Genomic DNA, 16,659 nt, shown 5'->3' on the forward strand with positions numbered 1-16,659 from the left:
TGGTTCCCCCTTAAATACAGAATAATATTTGGTCTCCTTTTTTGTCCACAGTCTCATCTCAGCTTAAGTTTCTCCATTCATTTTATATAACACAATTTCCACCGTCCACAACATTGCAAGCCATAAATGGCAGTACTGTCAGGTGATCGTAAACTGAAGAGACAACTCTGCCTTTCTCTTATGGGTCCAGCTCTGTCCCATCTTGCACACTTGCTTCTGCTAGCTTCTTTTCCAGGAATTTTCCATTTTATCTGCCTTCAAAGACATTTCTCAATTAATAAGTACTCCAGAAAGCCTCTCAAGAGGCCTCCAATTGGGATAAATTCCCTTGTCCCTTATTTTCTTATAGCCCATTGGTTGCACTTAGTTTTTTTGGGCTTCCCTGGTGGCTCAGACGGTAAAGCGTCTGCCTGCAATGCGGGAGACCCAGGTTCGATTCCTGGGTAGGGAAGATCCCCTGGAGAAGGAAATGGCAATCCACTCCAGCATTCTTGCTCGGAAAATCCCATGGACGGAGGAGCCTGATAGGTGACCTGCAAAGAGTCAGACAAGACTAAATGACTTCACTTTCATTTATCAGACTCTGCTTTGGTTTATTTGAGTAAATACCTCTCTCCCTCAGTGGACCGTCAGTCTGTGGAGTGGAGGTATTTACTGCCTTATTTTTCTTCACATTCATTGATAGCACCCATCCCAGGACCTTTTTTTTTGGGGGGGGGAGTCCCCTCATTTAATATTTTTAAAATTGACATATAGTTGATTTACACTGTTGTGTTAGTTTCAAGGAAAGCATGGTGATTCTGGTTTACATACCAACTCAGGTCATATGGTGGGGGCAGATGATTATGAGATGGTGGTCTCACTTAAATTTTTTGGAATGAGTTTCCTATAGGAAGGGAGGTTTGGTTACAAGAAGAAAGGGGAAAGGAATATTATGCTGGGCAGATGATATTACAATCCACTACAGAGGTGGACTTTTGTAAAGTTAATCCTGTTGTGATGGTGCTCATGGCCCTGGTTGAAATATTCATAGAGTCACAATGCCCTAAGACAAAAGGATGATCTAGCCAAGGGTGAACACTCTTTGTAATGCTAGTCTTGCCTGAAATTGAGTTACAGATTCTTACATAAGCTAAAAAATAATTTCCCTTTCCAACGGACATGTCAGCTGAACCCAACTTTATGAATTGGCTAATTGCTTTCCCTACTGTGTATATTAACTGCTGAGCTCTTGGAAAGAATTGAATTCTTTTTGGTGAGAGACTGATGAAAATCTTGAGCCACATGAGCCAGTCATCCAATTGTTTAACATTCAATTGAAAAGATATCCTTTTTTAGACTGTTGGTTTGAAGGTTGATGGAGTATTGCTCTTGATACAGTGCTCAAGGTAATAAAAATTGTAGAACTATTAGAATTCTGATATTGTCACAAATGGTACTATGTAAGAGTCCAGCTCAGGGCCCTTCTCTGAGACTGCAGTATATTCACAGATCTGGTTGTCATTTGGGAAAAGCACATTGAGAGTCAGCTTCCTCTGTAATTGGTTAACACTCTTCTTTCTCCATGGAGTCAAGTAATAGAAAAATAAATGCAGAGTAAATAGAATTTCATGCTTGTGCAAGTCACTGGCAAAATCATCCTTGGGTCATGCAGGCAGACATGTTCTTTTCAGAGGAAAGTTTGGAAGGGAAACATTTTATGTCAATCTTCCTTCTCTTAATTTACCCTCTTTCAAGTTCTAGTTTTAAAATGCTACTTCTTTCCAGAGAGATGTATTGGGAAGGGAATGGACTCTGCACCTGTCCTATTGCAGCATTATCAAATGAGTGATTTATTCATGCAGATTTTGAATACTAGAAAACTATTAAATATTAATATTTATTATAAATTAATATAAATATTAATATTTAATATTAAAATATTAAAAACTATTATCTAAAGTATCTACTCATTATTTTTGTTGTGCAAATCACAAATAGAAGAGCAAAGTAGATAAAGTTTGCTGTGGCAGATAAATTACCTCAAATTCGTTGGGTCTCTGTATTGTCTCTTTCTATCATAGACACAAACACACACACACATGCGCACACACACGTGCACACCACCCCCCTCCACCACTGTCCTACCTTATCACTCTTCCTGCTGTGTTGTGTTAGTTTTCCATTGCTGCTCTAACAAATTATCAGACTTAGTGGCTCAGATAATATACATTTATTATCTTACAATTCTGGAGGTTGAAGTCCAGAAGACCAAAATGGATCTCACTGGGCTAAAAACCAAGATGTCAGCAGATCTGAATTCCTTGCTGGAGGCTCTCAGGCAGAATCTCTTTCCTTTCCTTTTCCAGCTTCTAGAGGCTACATTGCTTGACTTGTGGCTCCATCCTCCATCTTCAAACCAGCAATGACCAGTCAACTCTTTCTCGTGGGGGATGACTCTGACCTACCCTCTGTCTCCCTTTCCCAGTGTTAAGGCTCTTTTAATTAGATTGGACCCATCTAGGTAATCGAGGATAATCTCTATTTTAAAGTTAGATGATTATTAACATTAATTCCATCTTCAGCCTCAGGAGAAGGCAATGGCACCCCATTCCAGTACTCTTGCCTGGAAAATCCCATGGACGGAGGAGCCTGGTAGGCTGCAGTCCATGGGGTCGCTAAGAGTCGGACACGACTGAGTGACTTCCCTTTCACTTTTCACTTTCATGCATTGGAGAAGGCAATGGCAACCCGCTCCAGTGTTCTTGCCTGGAGAATCCAAGGGACGGGGGAGCCTGGTGGGCTGCCGTCTATGGGGTCGCACAGAGTCAGACATGACTGAAGTGACTTAGCAGCAGCAGCAGCATCTTCAGCCTTAGTTCCCCTTTTCCATTATTGCCTAGCACGTTCTCAGATTCTGGGGATTGAGAAGTGGACATCTTTGCCAGGGTGAGGGGGTGTGTTGTTCTTCTACCACATATGTCAAGTGCTCCAGACTTAATTCTGTTCACTCAGATCAGATCAGATCAGTCGCTCAGTCGTGTCCGACCCTTTGTGACCCCATGAATCGCAGCAGGCCAGGCCTCCCTGTCCATCACCAACTCCCGGAGTTCACTGAGACTCACGTCCATTGAGTCAGTGATGCCATCCAGCCATCTCATCCTCTGTTGTCCCCTTTTCCTCCTGCCCCCAATCCCTCCCAGCATCAGAGTCTTTTCCAATGAGTCAACTCTTTGCATGAGGTGGCCAAAGTACTGGAGTTTCAGCTTTAGCATCATTCCTTCCAAAGAAATCCCAGGGCTGATCTCCCTCAGAATGGACTGGTTGGATCTCCTTGCAGTCCAAGGGACTCTCAAGAGTCTTCTCCAACACCACAGTTCAAAAGCATCAATTCTTCAGTGCTCAGCCTTCTTTACCAGAATCCTTCACACTCATGTAAGGCTATTGTTTCCAAAAGATCTTGGAGTATAATGGACAGATAGGAACACCAGAATAGGAGACAGAAGGCCAGGGTTAGAAAACGGCCTCTTCATTTATGAGCTATGTAACTTTGGCAAATCACTTAACTTCCTGGAGCCTCCACTTCCTCATCCATGGCCTTTTCCTCCTTTCTTTATCAAAGTATACCTGTTCTTCATCCTTTTTAATAGGGCTCAACTGAGACCTCAAGATAATATGGAAAATACTAATTCAAGCTAAGGCATTAATAAGTGATAATGGTTTCATGCATCACCACACCCTTCCTTCTAACCCCCATAACCCTCTCAATTACTATTTATATTTTATAAGATGAATTCACCTGGAAGGAAGTCATTTTATTAAGTGTGCAGCAAATGTGAATGGACTGGGCTGCTGTCTACCTTTTAAAGCTGGCTTTGTCCCTGAACATTTAAGGAGAAAGTATCTACCAGATGACCAGAGGGTATGGTTTACCCTGGATATTCCAGTTTATACCTTTTGCTTTGTTTTACTCTCAAGTGTCCTTATTTAGATGATAAATTATATGGTCACTGTATTTATTGGGTTGGCCAAAATTTTGTTTAGGTTTTTCTGTAACATCATCTGAAAAAACCCAAATGAACTTTTTAGTCAATAAAATATTTGGCACTTGTAAATGTCTTGAGTGTATTTATAAAATTCTCCTTTTACCTTAAATTTTCATGAAGGCAGGAGCATTTTTATTTTGTAGTTTCTCCTGTAACTACCCTAGAATCTGTATACCATGGGTTCTGGGTAGCTGTTTCTAACTAACTATATTCTTTATTTTGAAGTTCAGCCATCATTATTTCTCCATGTTTATAAACTATCTATTATGAACTGAGTTGGTTCCCTCCCACCCCATTCATATGTCAAAGTCCTAACCCTAAATTTGACTGTATTTGGAGAGAGGGCCTTTAAGGAGACAATTAACATTAAGTGAAGTCATGAGGATGGGGCTCTAATCCAATAGAACTGGTATTATTACATGAAGAGGGAGAGAGACAAGGGATGTCCATGCACAGAGAAAAGGCCGTGTTGAGGACACAAATGACACCACCACCTGCAAGCCAGAGAAAGAGAGGTGTCAGGAGAAATCAAACTTGCCAACATGTTCTGTTAGACTCCCCTCAGTCAGAACTGTGAGGAATGAATTTCTGCTGTTTAAGCTACGTAGTCTGTGGTTATTTGTTATGTCAGCCCTAGCAGACTAATATGGCTGGTGCACTGGGATGACCCAGAGGGATGGTACGGGGAGGGAGATGGGAGGGGGGTTCAGGATGGGGGACACATGTACACCCGTGGTGGATGCATGTTGATGTATGGCAAAACCAATACAATATTGTAAAGTAATAATAATGAAAAAAAAAAAACAGATATTGTTAAAAATGCAGTTTCCTGACTACTATCTCAGACTGAATCAGAATTTCTGTGGTGGGGCTCAAGAAAGCTCAGGTGATTCTTATATACATTAAATTTTAGAATTGCTGAAATATGGACCTCAGGGCACTAAAAAGGGGGAGGGGCTTTTTCATATATCTTTGTCATGTCAAGTTTTTGTTCTCTTTTCAGGGACTTTCTACCTAGGTGTTAGCAGAAAATAGAGATTGAATATCTCAGTTATCTTTGGCATATCTGGAATTGTCAGTGAAAATTCCAGAAAGCCTGGAGGCTATGGGGACTATACATTCAAGATAAATCAAGGAAGAGAGGAATTTATTATTTTAGGGAGAAGTTGGTATCAAGACTAATCTAGAATTGGTTCTTAAAAAGGTCATTGAAGTTGGATTTGACATTTGGCCACTGTTCTCCTTCTTCCTTCTCTGGGGCTAGTGCCCAATACTTGGAAATAACACTTTGCCCATTTCCTTAGGGGCACTTAAGAAACTTTGGCTTTCAGTTCTATGCCTTTTGACTACTTACCTCTAATATAGATGCACTTAGTCCTCAGAGCTTGAGTCCCATCTCGTTGGAAACTAGATTAGGAACAGGACACCTAAGAGGCATGGATTCAATAAATATCCTATTCTATGATGCATGAGATGTTCATGCCTCAAAAGTTAGGTACAACCTCAGAGTCAGTCTTAGTTGTAATTAGCATGAATCCTTGCTGATTTCATGGACTATGGAAGTCCAAAACCTTTCCCTGCATCCCTAAAAATTCAAGTCTCCTCCAAATAATCCACATATGTAAAGTATTATCAGTGTAGAATTTACTGCAATTTTATAGAGGCTATGGAGAATAATTTACATTACAGCAATGCAAATGACTTTAACATGTACCACAGACAGTATTAGCTACCACAGTCCTGTGGAGTTTCACTAACTTGTTCTCTGAACCCAAGTCTCTTTCTAGCTGGCCAATTTCTTTCATGTTCTCTCATATTCTAAGATATCAACAAAATTCCTTCCCCATTCCATTCATAGCAACAACGTGCCCATGCTAAGACTTGGTGCCGCCTACTTATCCAGGTTGTTTTTTTTGGAGGGGGAAGAGGTAGGGGGAGTGGTGGGGAGGGTCACTTTCTATCTTTCTGCCTTAAACACCTACTAAGGCAGTCTTCCAATCCAAGACAGTGTTATTCTTGAGAGAAATTCCGGTGACCAAATTTGTCACCATCTCTTTTCTCAAAGATACAATTATTGCTGTTATTACCATGAAGCAGATAAAGATATGGCTAAATAAAAAGAACTATAATACATGGTCAAGAGAAGAAAACTAAGTTTACTCAACTTGTCGTATATGTCCAGCACAAAGTAGGTGTTTTATGTGTTTTCTTATATAGTCCTCATGGTAAACATGTAAGGTGGAGGATCATTATTTGTCCCATATTCTTAGAAAAATAAGGATTGGACTGGTCAAATAACTTCACCTAGTAAAAGGAAAATCCAGTATGTAAATTCATGCCTGAGTCTTAACACTTTTATGTGCCCTTGGAAAAGTCATGTTCCCTCGCTGCATTTCAGTTCCTTATCTATAAAAAAGAAGCTCAGATCAAATAGCTTCTAAAGGCTTTTAAAGCATAGACAAACATGTTCTGTGACCTCTCCTTACTCCACTTGAAAAGTAAAACTGGAAGCTATAGTGTGCTTTGCTTAATTAAGACAGGACCTCATTAACATATAGATCCTGTTTTTCTTTTTTATTGTCCTGCCCCTGAAGTTGATAAGTTATGTGTATTTTATTTATTTGTATACTGGAGAGCGACTGGATTTTAGGTACATGAGGTTCCAAATGTTTTAAAAGTAGGATTGATTTGCTTCAAATTCCATTTTCCAATTTTTAAAAATATTTTCAACTTTGTCCTGAAACAGAAAGGCTCAATGGTCCTTGCAGTGTTAATGAATTGTATGGCAACTTTGCCCTTGGTTATGAGAAGCTGTATATGGGATGTTCAGACAGAAGTCTCCTCTCCTGAGCCATAGCTATCAATTCCAAACTGTGAAGGCTGTTTCTCACACTGAGAATCATGGGTTGAAATGCTGCCATCTCTTCCAGTGTCTGTGTTGGTAGGGGAGGCAGGACCAAAGACAGAAGCACCCATTATCATGATAAATACTCAGAGCAGGCTGTACTACAACAGTGGCTGATGGAGAGGAGATTGTATGGTTTTAGGAAGCCTGTATTAGTAGAAAAAATATCACTGTATAAGATGCTATACATCATGAAATTAGTGGCTAGGTATTGGCTAAGCCATTATCCCCATGAAGAAGAGGAAGTAGGAGGGTGGCATATAGGATCCTATTTGAATTTGGTTGAAAATAGAGAAAACAAAGGGAATTCTCAGGAGAGATACTAGAGACTGTGCTTTTTGTATAAAAGTTGGTCACTTGGGTTATGCTGTCCCTGTCTGGCTAATCCTATTCTTCCAATAAATAGAAATAGTTATAATAGATACCACTTACATTTATAGTGCTTTGTATACATTATTTTATTTCACCATCACAACAACCCTAGATAGATAGATGTTATTGTCCAGATTATACAGATGAGGAAGCTGAGGCTCAATGAGGTTAAATGACTTTCCCAAGGTCATATAGCTACTGAGTATCTGCACCAGAATGTGAACTCAGGTAGCTGCCTTCTCCTCCTTCCTGCTCTCTTCCCCATTACCTTCATTGTTTACACTCTCCTACCTCAGCCTGAATATCAAGTGATTACCTTGTGGAATAATTTGTGAAATACTTTCCAAGACAGTTAATATTGGTGGGCTAAATAAATAAATAATAGTAGACTGATTAACTGTTCAAGCAATTACATATTCATTGAATGGTTACTGTACATTTGTCCTGGGGATACAGTGTTACAAAAACACCAGAATAACCCTTGCTGTCTTAAAACACAGAATGTAATTGCTGGAGCTGTCCGCAGTGATAGCCAAGCTATGTATAGCAATTTAAGTTTAAATTATTTAAAGTCAAAGAGTTAATGCAGTCTCTCAGTTACATTAACATTTCAAGGACTCAATAGCCACATGCTAATGACCACTGTACTGGGCAGCACAGATATGGAACATTTATTTCCATTCTTGTTGCAAGTTCTATTGGACAACACTTAGATAATTAATATGGTGGCTGAGATGCTAAAGAATCTGCCTGCAATGTAGGAGAGCAGGGTTTGATCCCTGGGTCAGGAAGATCCCCTGGAGAAGGGAATGGCAACATACTCTAGTATTCTTGCCTGGAGAATTCCATGGACAGTCCATGGGGTAGCAGAGTCAGACACGACTGAGCAACTATCACTTTTTTCACTTTAGATAATTAATAACAATTGGGTTGAGTGAGAAAGAAGAGTGACAGGGTGTTAAAGAATTCATATTAAATGGGTTATCTAGTCTAGGAGGCTTTCCTGGGGGAAGTGACAATTGAGCTGAGCTTTCAGTCCGAAATAACTAAGCCAATATTGCCAAGTGAGGCATCTTCTGCAGATACTCCCTGTGTGTGTGCTCAGTCATATCTGGCTCTTTGTGACCCCATGGACTGTAGCCCACTGGGCTCCTATCTCCATGGGATTCTCCAGGCAAGAATACTTGAGTGGGTCGCCATGCTCTCCTCCAGGGCACCTTCCTGACACAGGGATCGAACCTGTATCTCATTATGTCTCCTGCATCGCAGGCAGATTCTTTACTGCTGAGCCACCTAGGGAGCCCTAAATACTTCCTGCTATGAGGTAAATTAACTTTGGAAATGACAGCAGTGGATTTGATCAACTTGTCCAGGGTGTAAAGGCACCTACCTTCTCCCTTCAATGGACCCAAACTTAGCCAAACAAGATAAAAGAATAGAGGAAGTACAGAACTGTCTCACACCTGTGCTCATTCAGATAAGGATGGTAGTAGAGCCTGGGGCCATGAATTATTGCAAGTCAGGTCCTGTATTCATTTTTGGTGCTTTGTTTTTTTAAAAAAAAAAAAAAAAACTCTGTAACTCTTTTTGAGATACTTGCAGATCCAAACCTGGCTGTCAGTATTAAGTTTGATAGAATAATAATATGGTTCAGAGTATATCCTGAGCGGGGGAGAAGGTGTTTGTGCTTAGATACATCTGTGCTGTGTCGAGAGCTACATGTTCTATGAGGCTCTCTAGCTTGAACACCCACACATCTGCAGGCAGGGAGTTCAGTTCAGGTTCACAATCTAGCTAAGATGCAACTGTGAGGTGTTCGCTCTATCTTTAATTAGAATGGAATGCAATTGCAGTTTGTCTCTATCATCATCTATATCTCATCATTTAGGTCTGTCATCTATCTCTATCACCTATCATTGTGATCTATTATATATCTATTCTCCAGAAGTCCTAGGCAGAATCTTCAAAGCTATACAAATCCTAAATCCCTCCTTTTGGTGTATTCCACTCAGGCCCAGATTCTTTCTCTGACTAGGGCACCAAGGCTGTTCTTTCCAATGTCAATATCATGAACTAGGAATATTTTGTGTTTACTATGCAGAGGCAGAAAACAGTCTCCAAAAGGTGAATTTGACTTGACCGATAACATGATATCACAATTAGTTATGTCAATAAAAACCACCAATAAAGGGACTTCCTGGCTGGTCTAGTGGTTGAGATTCTGTGCTTCCATTGCAGGGGGCGCAAGTTCTATCCCTGGAGGGGAAACTAAGATCCTGTATCATGGCTGTGTGGCACAGCCAAAAGAAAACCAAACCAACCGCTAATAAAAGCTGTGTATTTGGTATCATAGAAATGGGCAAAAAATCAGGTTGATTCTATGAACTTCTCAACTCTCAGCCAAACATATTAGTATCATGTGGGAGTCACAGTACCAAGAATTGGAACGGCTGGATTCTCCAAAAGCTTCCCAGTTTTTTAAACACAGAAACAGCTATGTCAGCCTCTGTGTGTCTGCCTGCTGTTTGTCTCACTTCCATATTAAAGTTTTTTTTTTTTTTTAATGCATCCCATTGCTACTTTTTTTTTTTATATTGAAGGGGCTCTGTTTCTGTAGATGATAGTCTCCTTAAATACTGATTCTTCCTCTTTGATTTAGCTTCCTTCTTGCAGTTGCCCCTCAGGGATCTTGACACACTGGATATGGCTGGAATCCAGGTCCTGTCTCTCTCAGTTTTCGTCACATGTTCTGAGCTTTGTCAGAGCCATTCTGTATCTGATTTATCTTCTGCCAGGATGGTGGCTCCATATTCAACCTGTTTGCCAAGTGCTTCTGAGGCAGCATTTTCAAAGCAGATAATTTAATTTCTCCATTTTCAGAAAGCAAAGAACAAGCCACCTTATTAACTGGAAATGTGCTTATTTGATGCTGTGTGGGGGCTGACATTATCCCCCTGAATCTTAGGAAGCTCATTGTGTTCCTGAGGTTTAATTCTCCTTCTTAAAAATCTCTGTGATTTTCCCACCCCCCACCCCCACACATATCCTCAGATGCAGACATACTTACATACTTCCAACTTTTCCAATTCTGTCAGTTCTTTGAGACTCAGTGTAAGTCTCCTCCTCTCCTTGTATTCTTCCCCAGTGAGGGAGCCTGTGTTGCTTTTTCTCATCTCCTTCAGTGCCTGTTGTCTGCAACATACCATTCAGCATGTGCTTATTACATTGTCTTATTTTATCCATTGAACTTCAGGTTACATGCAGTGGTGGTGAGCCACTGTAGAGTTTTGTGTGAAATAGTTACATGATCTGATTAGTGATTTACAAAGATGACTGATGGCATGGAGGCTGATTAGGAGGTTGAGATATTGGAGGACTGAGGGAGTGAGTACCATGGCAATAGAAATTGAGAGAAAGCACAGATTTTAGAGGTGTTTGGGAGCAAAATCGATAGGACTTACTGATTGATCGGATGAGAAGGGCCAGAGGCAGGGAGGAGAAGTCTAGAATTGACTCTCAGGTTTCTGGTTTGGACCACTGGGTGGGTGTTAGTGCCACTCACTGAGGCAAGGAACAGGTCAGCCCACTCCCTCATGGGTCTCCTCCCCTTCCTCCTGCAATCCCATATGGGTCCACAGTAGGTGCTCAAAAATGCATGATATTACTTTTATTCTGTTAAGAGGGAAGAGAAAGTCTTGCCTTTTCTTTGTGTCCTGCCTTAGCTTATGTAAGATACTTCCTGCAGTGGAAGGATGTTAGTTTCATGGCCTCTTTGTTGTTGCTACTCTAGGAATCTTCTCTCTGCTGCTGTGATCTATTTTTGCATTTCTGTGGTCTATGATGCAAGTTCTGGACTCACTACTGGGCTTACCAGTCCGGTAGTGCCACATACTTCTCCTTGTCCACAAAATGATCTCATCACAGCAGTCACCTACATTTGAACAGTGATTTAGAATTTAGCAGGCATGTTCAGATGTGCTTTATCTCCTTTGCTCCCTATGACTGCATGTGAGGTAGGCAGTTAGGTAGGTTTAACTGTCCCTGTTTCATAGATAAAGGAGTTTAGGCTGTTGGAGATACAACCTGTGGCATAACTGGGACTCTGCCTCCACATCCATTGTATTTACTTTAATTGGTCAAGTCAATTCTTGCCTCGCTGTCTGGTACCCATGTGTTTCCAGACTCCTCATGACCTGTCTGACTTCTGCCCTCGTCCACTGTGACCTCCTGCTTTTGGTTTACCTGCTCATACCTATACTTTGCCCTGTATATATACATCTCTTGCTTTGGCTTTCCCAGTCCAGGCACCTTCCCCTGTTCCTGTTATACTTGTACTACAGTCTTGGCATTGACACAAGACTTGCAGATGAATTTGTGCCACTGGAACTTTTTCTTCCCCAAAACATAGAGGAACACCCGCTTTTAGTCTGTTGGACCTGAGGTAATACTGGCCTTTGAACTCTGTTACTTGCAAAATGTTACATTTGTGGATATGAGCAGTGAAAGAAGGCATAATAAGCAAGGCAAGATTTCCAACCCACATTCTGCCTCCTCCAGCACAGATCTCCTTTAAGCATTTCAATGGGCTGCATTGCCTCTATCTCCCTGTGAGTACATGAATCTCCATATTTAAATGTTTGGTATTGAGCATTTGGGACAATTTTTCATTAATATGATAGCAACAAACAGCTTTCTGGATTGTATAGATTGTTGGTAGGTACCGTCTTCTCAACACTGAAATGGTTTCATGGGTGGCCCTCTGTATGTGAGTCTCTGTAGACCCAGTGGGAGCCAGGGTTGCTTAAGTTTCCTTAGCACTTCAGTGTTTTATCGGAGAAGGCAATGGCATCCCACTCCAGCACTCTTGCCTGGAAAATCCCACAGACGGAGGAACCTGGTGGGCTGCAGTCCATGGGGTCGCTGAGGGTCGGACATGACTGAACGACTTCCCTTCAGTGTTTTATAGTTGAGCAGCAAGCATTTGAGGATCACCTACTGACAGGGATGTTATAAACAAACTCCTTGCTCTTGAGCCTACCATTTAATTGGGAAGGGAAACCTTACGTTTTTTCCCACCATGACTGCGCAGCACACAACACAGTTATAAACTTATGCTAGGGAGATTGGGACAGAAAATGAGATACGGGTCAGGCTGCTTAAAGAAGCTTCCTGAAAGGGAGGACCTTTGAACTGATGCTGAGAGCATGGGTTAAGGTTTTGATTGCAGCGTATGTTTGTGAATCAGTGTTAGTGCTACTATTTTGGGATAGCAGAATGGCATGATAGAAACCCCATATTTAATTCTTTTTCAAAGAATATTTCTTTTTCATCTCAGATGACAAGTTCAGGAGGGGGCCTGTCAAAGGAGATTTTGTTTCCTTCCCCCCCCCCTTTTTTTTTTTTTGATTATGCCAAATCTTACATTCTGTGTTCCACCATTCTACGGTTTGGTTCTTTTGCAATATGATTTTAGGATCTGGTGTGAACTTAGTCCAGGACACTCCTTTTCCAAATCAGTTTTCCACTTTAGGTGAAAACTGAGTTTGTACTTTTGAGATAATTGTTCTAAGAAGACAGTGCTGCTAAAATACAGGCTAGAATAGAAAAGTTAACTTTGTGTAGCTCTGAGATGAAATTTTCTCTGTTCTTCCTTGGCAAAGATGATGCTGTGACTGGGGAGCCTTCTCAGAGTGACAGATCTGTGTGGGCTGAAGCCCCAGTTTGATCATGAGGGGGCGGGAGATGGAAATTTCTTTTCTTTATGATGGGTTCTGATGCTGGCAACTGTATGCTCTGGGAGCTACTGTTGGGGGCATGATGCATGCCTTGTTTCTCAGTGGGACATTATGGAGCAAATAGCATCTGAAACATGTTGTTGCAAATGAGACAGAGTGCAGGATAATGATGAACAGAGTAAATAATAATTTGTTGCATAGAACAGATTTGTCGGAGCTGTGGCCTGCACAAATGTTGCATCCAATATCAAACCCAGTAGCTAGACCCAGTGTTTCACTTTTTTCGAAGATTTTCCTAGATGATAGGGTGGACTGGGATAAATTCCATGTCTCAATTTGGGTGAGGGGATTGTTAAAGAAAAATGGGCTGAAATAGTTGGTCCTTGACCAACTGTGAAGTTGGAAAAATATGTCTAATATCCTACCTTTCTATTCATTTCGTTGCTTTGCTCTTGTTATTCTCCACTGGTGAATCTAGAATCCCTCTCTGTTAAGGTTATAGTGAAACATCAGTGGTAACTTTTTTAGAGAGGGGAATATACCTGGGATACAGGGGTGATGGCAGGACTGCCTGGTGTAAAAGACTCTGTCTCCAGAAGAGGAGGCTTAGTGTAAGCATGATGCCCTGGGAATGGGGCAAATTCTTATGGACCATGGCTGGAAATTGATTGAAGGACTCATTAGTAGGAATTTGAGTCTCTCCTGCAGGTCCACCTGTTTGCTGAATAGACAATACCTTGTGGAGGGATAGAAAAAAATGAAGGTGCATATATATTAATAAAAATATTCTCAAGGACTTGTTTAGGATGGATTCAAAAGGGAGAAATTATCTACAGGGTAAAATTAATAACATTTACTGAACCCTTGTCATATGGCAAGCATATTATATAAAATTTGTATCTAATTCTCATGATAAGATTATGAGGTAGGCAGTTTTATTATTTGCATTTTATGTACAGATAAAATGAAGTCAAGTTACCCGGGGTCAGAGAACTGAAAGTGATTGAACTAGGATTGATTGATGCATTGATTTTTTTAAATTGAGATAAAATGCATAACATAAAATTTATCATTTAACCTCCTTGAATCAGGATTAGTTTTTCATTCTATTTTCAAAGTTATCCCTCATGGCAGCGGTGGCGGTGGCTGGTTGGGTGCAGCGCTATAGCAACTGAGTTGCTGCTAGCCTGGTGGCCGAGCGTTGAGCTCCAGCCTGGCCTCCACATGCCCCCAGGGCTCCACACACCTAATGCTGCCCCGGCACTGAGCCTGCCCTGGCCAGGATGATGGTGGAGTATTTCTTGGGCCAGAGCATGCTCTGGAGTTCGTGGGAGCAAGTGTTTGCTGCCTTCTGGCAGTGGTCCCAAATCCCTGTAGTAAACATGCCTTGATGGAAGACATAGTGCACCGAGAGGTGACCTCTGACCAGAAGCTCCTGTCCGAGGACTCCTGACCAAGATGAATAGGATGCCCCGCTGGGCTGAGCAACTGTTTCTTGCCAGTGTTGCTCACTCAGTGTACATCCTGGAAGATTCTATTGTGGACCCATGAAACCAAACCATGGCCACCTTCATCTGGAACATCAACCACACCCAGCTGATGGTGGTGGAGGAATGATGTGTTTACTGTGTGAACTCTGACAACAGTGGCTGGACTGAAATCTGCCAGGAAACCTGGGTCTCCTCTGGCTTATTTGGCATCTCCAGAGATGTTCAGGAATTTGGTCTTGCATGGTTCAAAAGCAACATGACCATGACTATGAAAGGTTTTGAATACATCTTGGCCAAGCTGCAAGGTGAGGCTCCTCCCAAAACCCTTGGTGAAACAGCCAAGGAAGCCAAGGAGAAGGCCAAGGAGATGGCAGTGGCAGCTACGGAGAATGCCAAGGACCTTGCCAGCAAGGCAGCCACCAAGAAGCAGCAGCAGCAGCAGCAGCAGCAGCAGTAGCAGTTCATGTAGCCAGCCCAGGCCCTGAGGCAGCAGCCTAGCAGACTACCGACTCCAGTCCCTGTGCCCTCTCCTCCTCTACTTTATTATTAAAAGCCAGCTTTCAGTCTTGTTGACTGTGTGGATGGTGGGCTGGGAGTAGGTGCCCTGTTTGGCATCTCCAGCACAGCTGGTCAGTTACCCATGTGTGAGCTGGGCCTCCTTACTCCTGCATCAGGTGGCTGAAGACAGAGGCCCAGTGACTTGCCCAGGGTGACTGCATCCAGGTGAAATCGTTGTAAATGCTAGACTGTAAGCTCCGTGATGGCAGGGACTGTTGTTTTATCCTCTGATGTGTCCCAAGTATATGAAACAAAATCTTACGTGTAACAGGCACTCAATAAATACTTATTGAAATTAAAAAAAAATTATCATACAGTGCAGTTGTCTTATTTGGTGTGCATTTTTGAGTTCTTACACACACATAGAATCACAAAACTACCACCACAATGAAGATACAGAATAGTTTCCTCTCCTCTGAAAGCTCCCTTATGCTGTTCCATTTGAGTTAAACCCTCTACTCACTTCTAACCTCTATTCGCTGTGTAAACAACTGATCAGTTTTCTATCACTATAGTTTTTTTTTTCCAGAATGTCATATTCATGAAATCGTACAATTGTTGTTCAGTCATTCAGTCATCTCAGACTCTCTGTGACCCCACAGACTGCAGCACACCAGGCTTCCCTATCCTTTACTATCTCCTGGAGCTTGCTCAAACTCATGTCCATTGAGTTGGTGATGACATCCAACCATCTCATCCTCTGTTGTCCCCTTCTCCCACCTTCAATCTTTCCCAGCAACAGGGGCTTTTCTAACAATTGGGCTATTCACATAAGTTGGCCAAAGTATTGGAGCTTCAGCATCAGCCCTTCCAGTGAATATTCAGGGTTGATTTTCATTAGGATTGATTGGTTTGATCTCGTTGCTGTCCAAGGGACTCTCAAGAGTCTTCTCCAGCACCACAGTTCAAAACCATCAATTCTTTGGCACTCAGCCTTCTTTATGGTCCAACTCTCACATCCATACATGACCACTGGAAAAACCATAGCCTTGACTGTTCAAACCTTTGTCAGCAAAGTAATGTCTCTGCTCCTTTATATGCTGTTTAGGTTTGTCATAGCTTTTTTTTTTTTTTTTACTGGTTATTATGTGATTTAATGAAATATGTAATTGGAGGAGCACAATAGAATTACATTGTGAAATGTAAATAATACACACAAGACAGAGCCCAGATAGATATAAATAAGCACAAGGTATTAGTAAATAATATAAGCTGCTGACTTAGAATCCAATCATCAGATCAGATCAGATCAGTCTGTCAGTCATGTCCGACTCTTTGCGACCCCATGAATCACAGCACACCAGGCTTCCCTGTCCATTTCAAGGAGAAGCAACTTTTAATTTCATTGTTGCAGTCACCATCTGCAGTAGTTTTGGAGCCCAAGAAAATAAAGTTTCTCACTGTTTCCATTATTTCCCCATGTATTTGCCATGAAGTGATGGGACCAGATGCCATAATCTTAGTTTTCTGAATGTTGAGTTTTAAGCCAACTTTTTCATTCTCCTCTTTCACTTTCATCAAGAGGCTCTTTAGTCTTCTTTGCTTCCTGCCATAAGGGTGGTGTCATCTGCATA

The 16,659-nt window shown here is 41.6% G+C and overlaps 1 non-coding gene and 1 pseudogene across 1 annotated transcript; both read left to right on the forward strand.

Annotated features, from left to right (window-relative positions):
- The first annotated feature begins 379 nt into the window (after window positions 1-379).
- Window positions 380-451, forward strand: TRNAC-GCA (transfer RNA cysteine (anticodon GCA)). The gene has a single exon. It is a non-coding gene; the product is annotated as a tRNA-Cys (tRNA).
- Window positions 452-5,993: 5,542 nt separating this feature from the next.
- Window positions 5,994-16,106, forward strand: LOC139180942 (PRELI domain-containing protein 1, mitochondrial pseudogene; annotated as a pseudogene).
- The last annotated feature ends 553 nt before the right edge of the window (window positions 16,107-16,659 follow it).

Source organism: Bos indicus, chromosome X, assembly GCF_029378745.1.
Source record: "Bos indicus isolate NIAB-ARS_2022 breed Sahiwal x Tharparkar chromosome X, NIAB-ARS_B.indTharparkar_mat_pri_1.0, whole genome shotgun sequence".
Classification (NCBI taxonomy): domain Eukaryota; kingdom Metazoa; phylum Chordata; class Mammalia; order Artiodactyla; family Bovidae; genus Bos; species Bos indicus.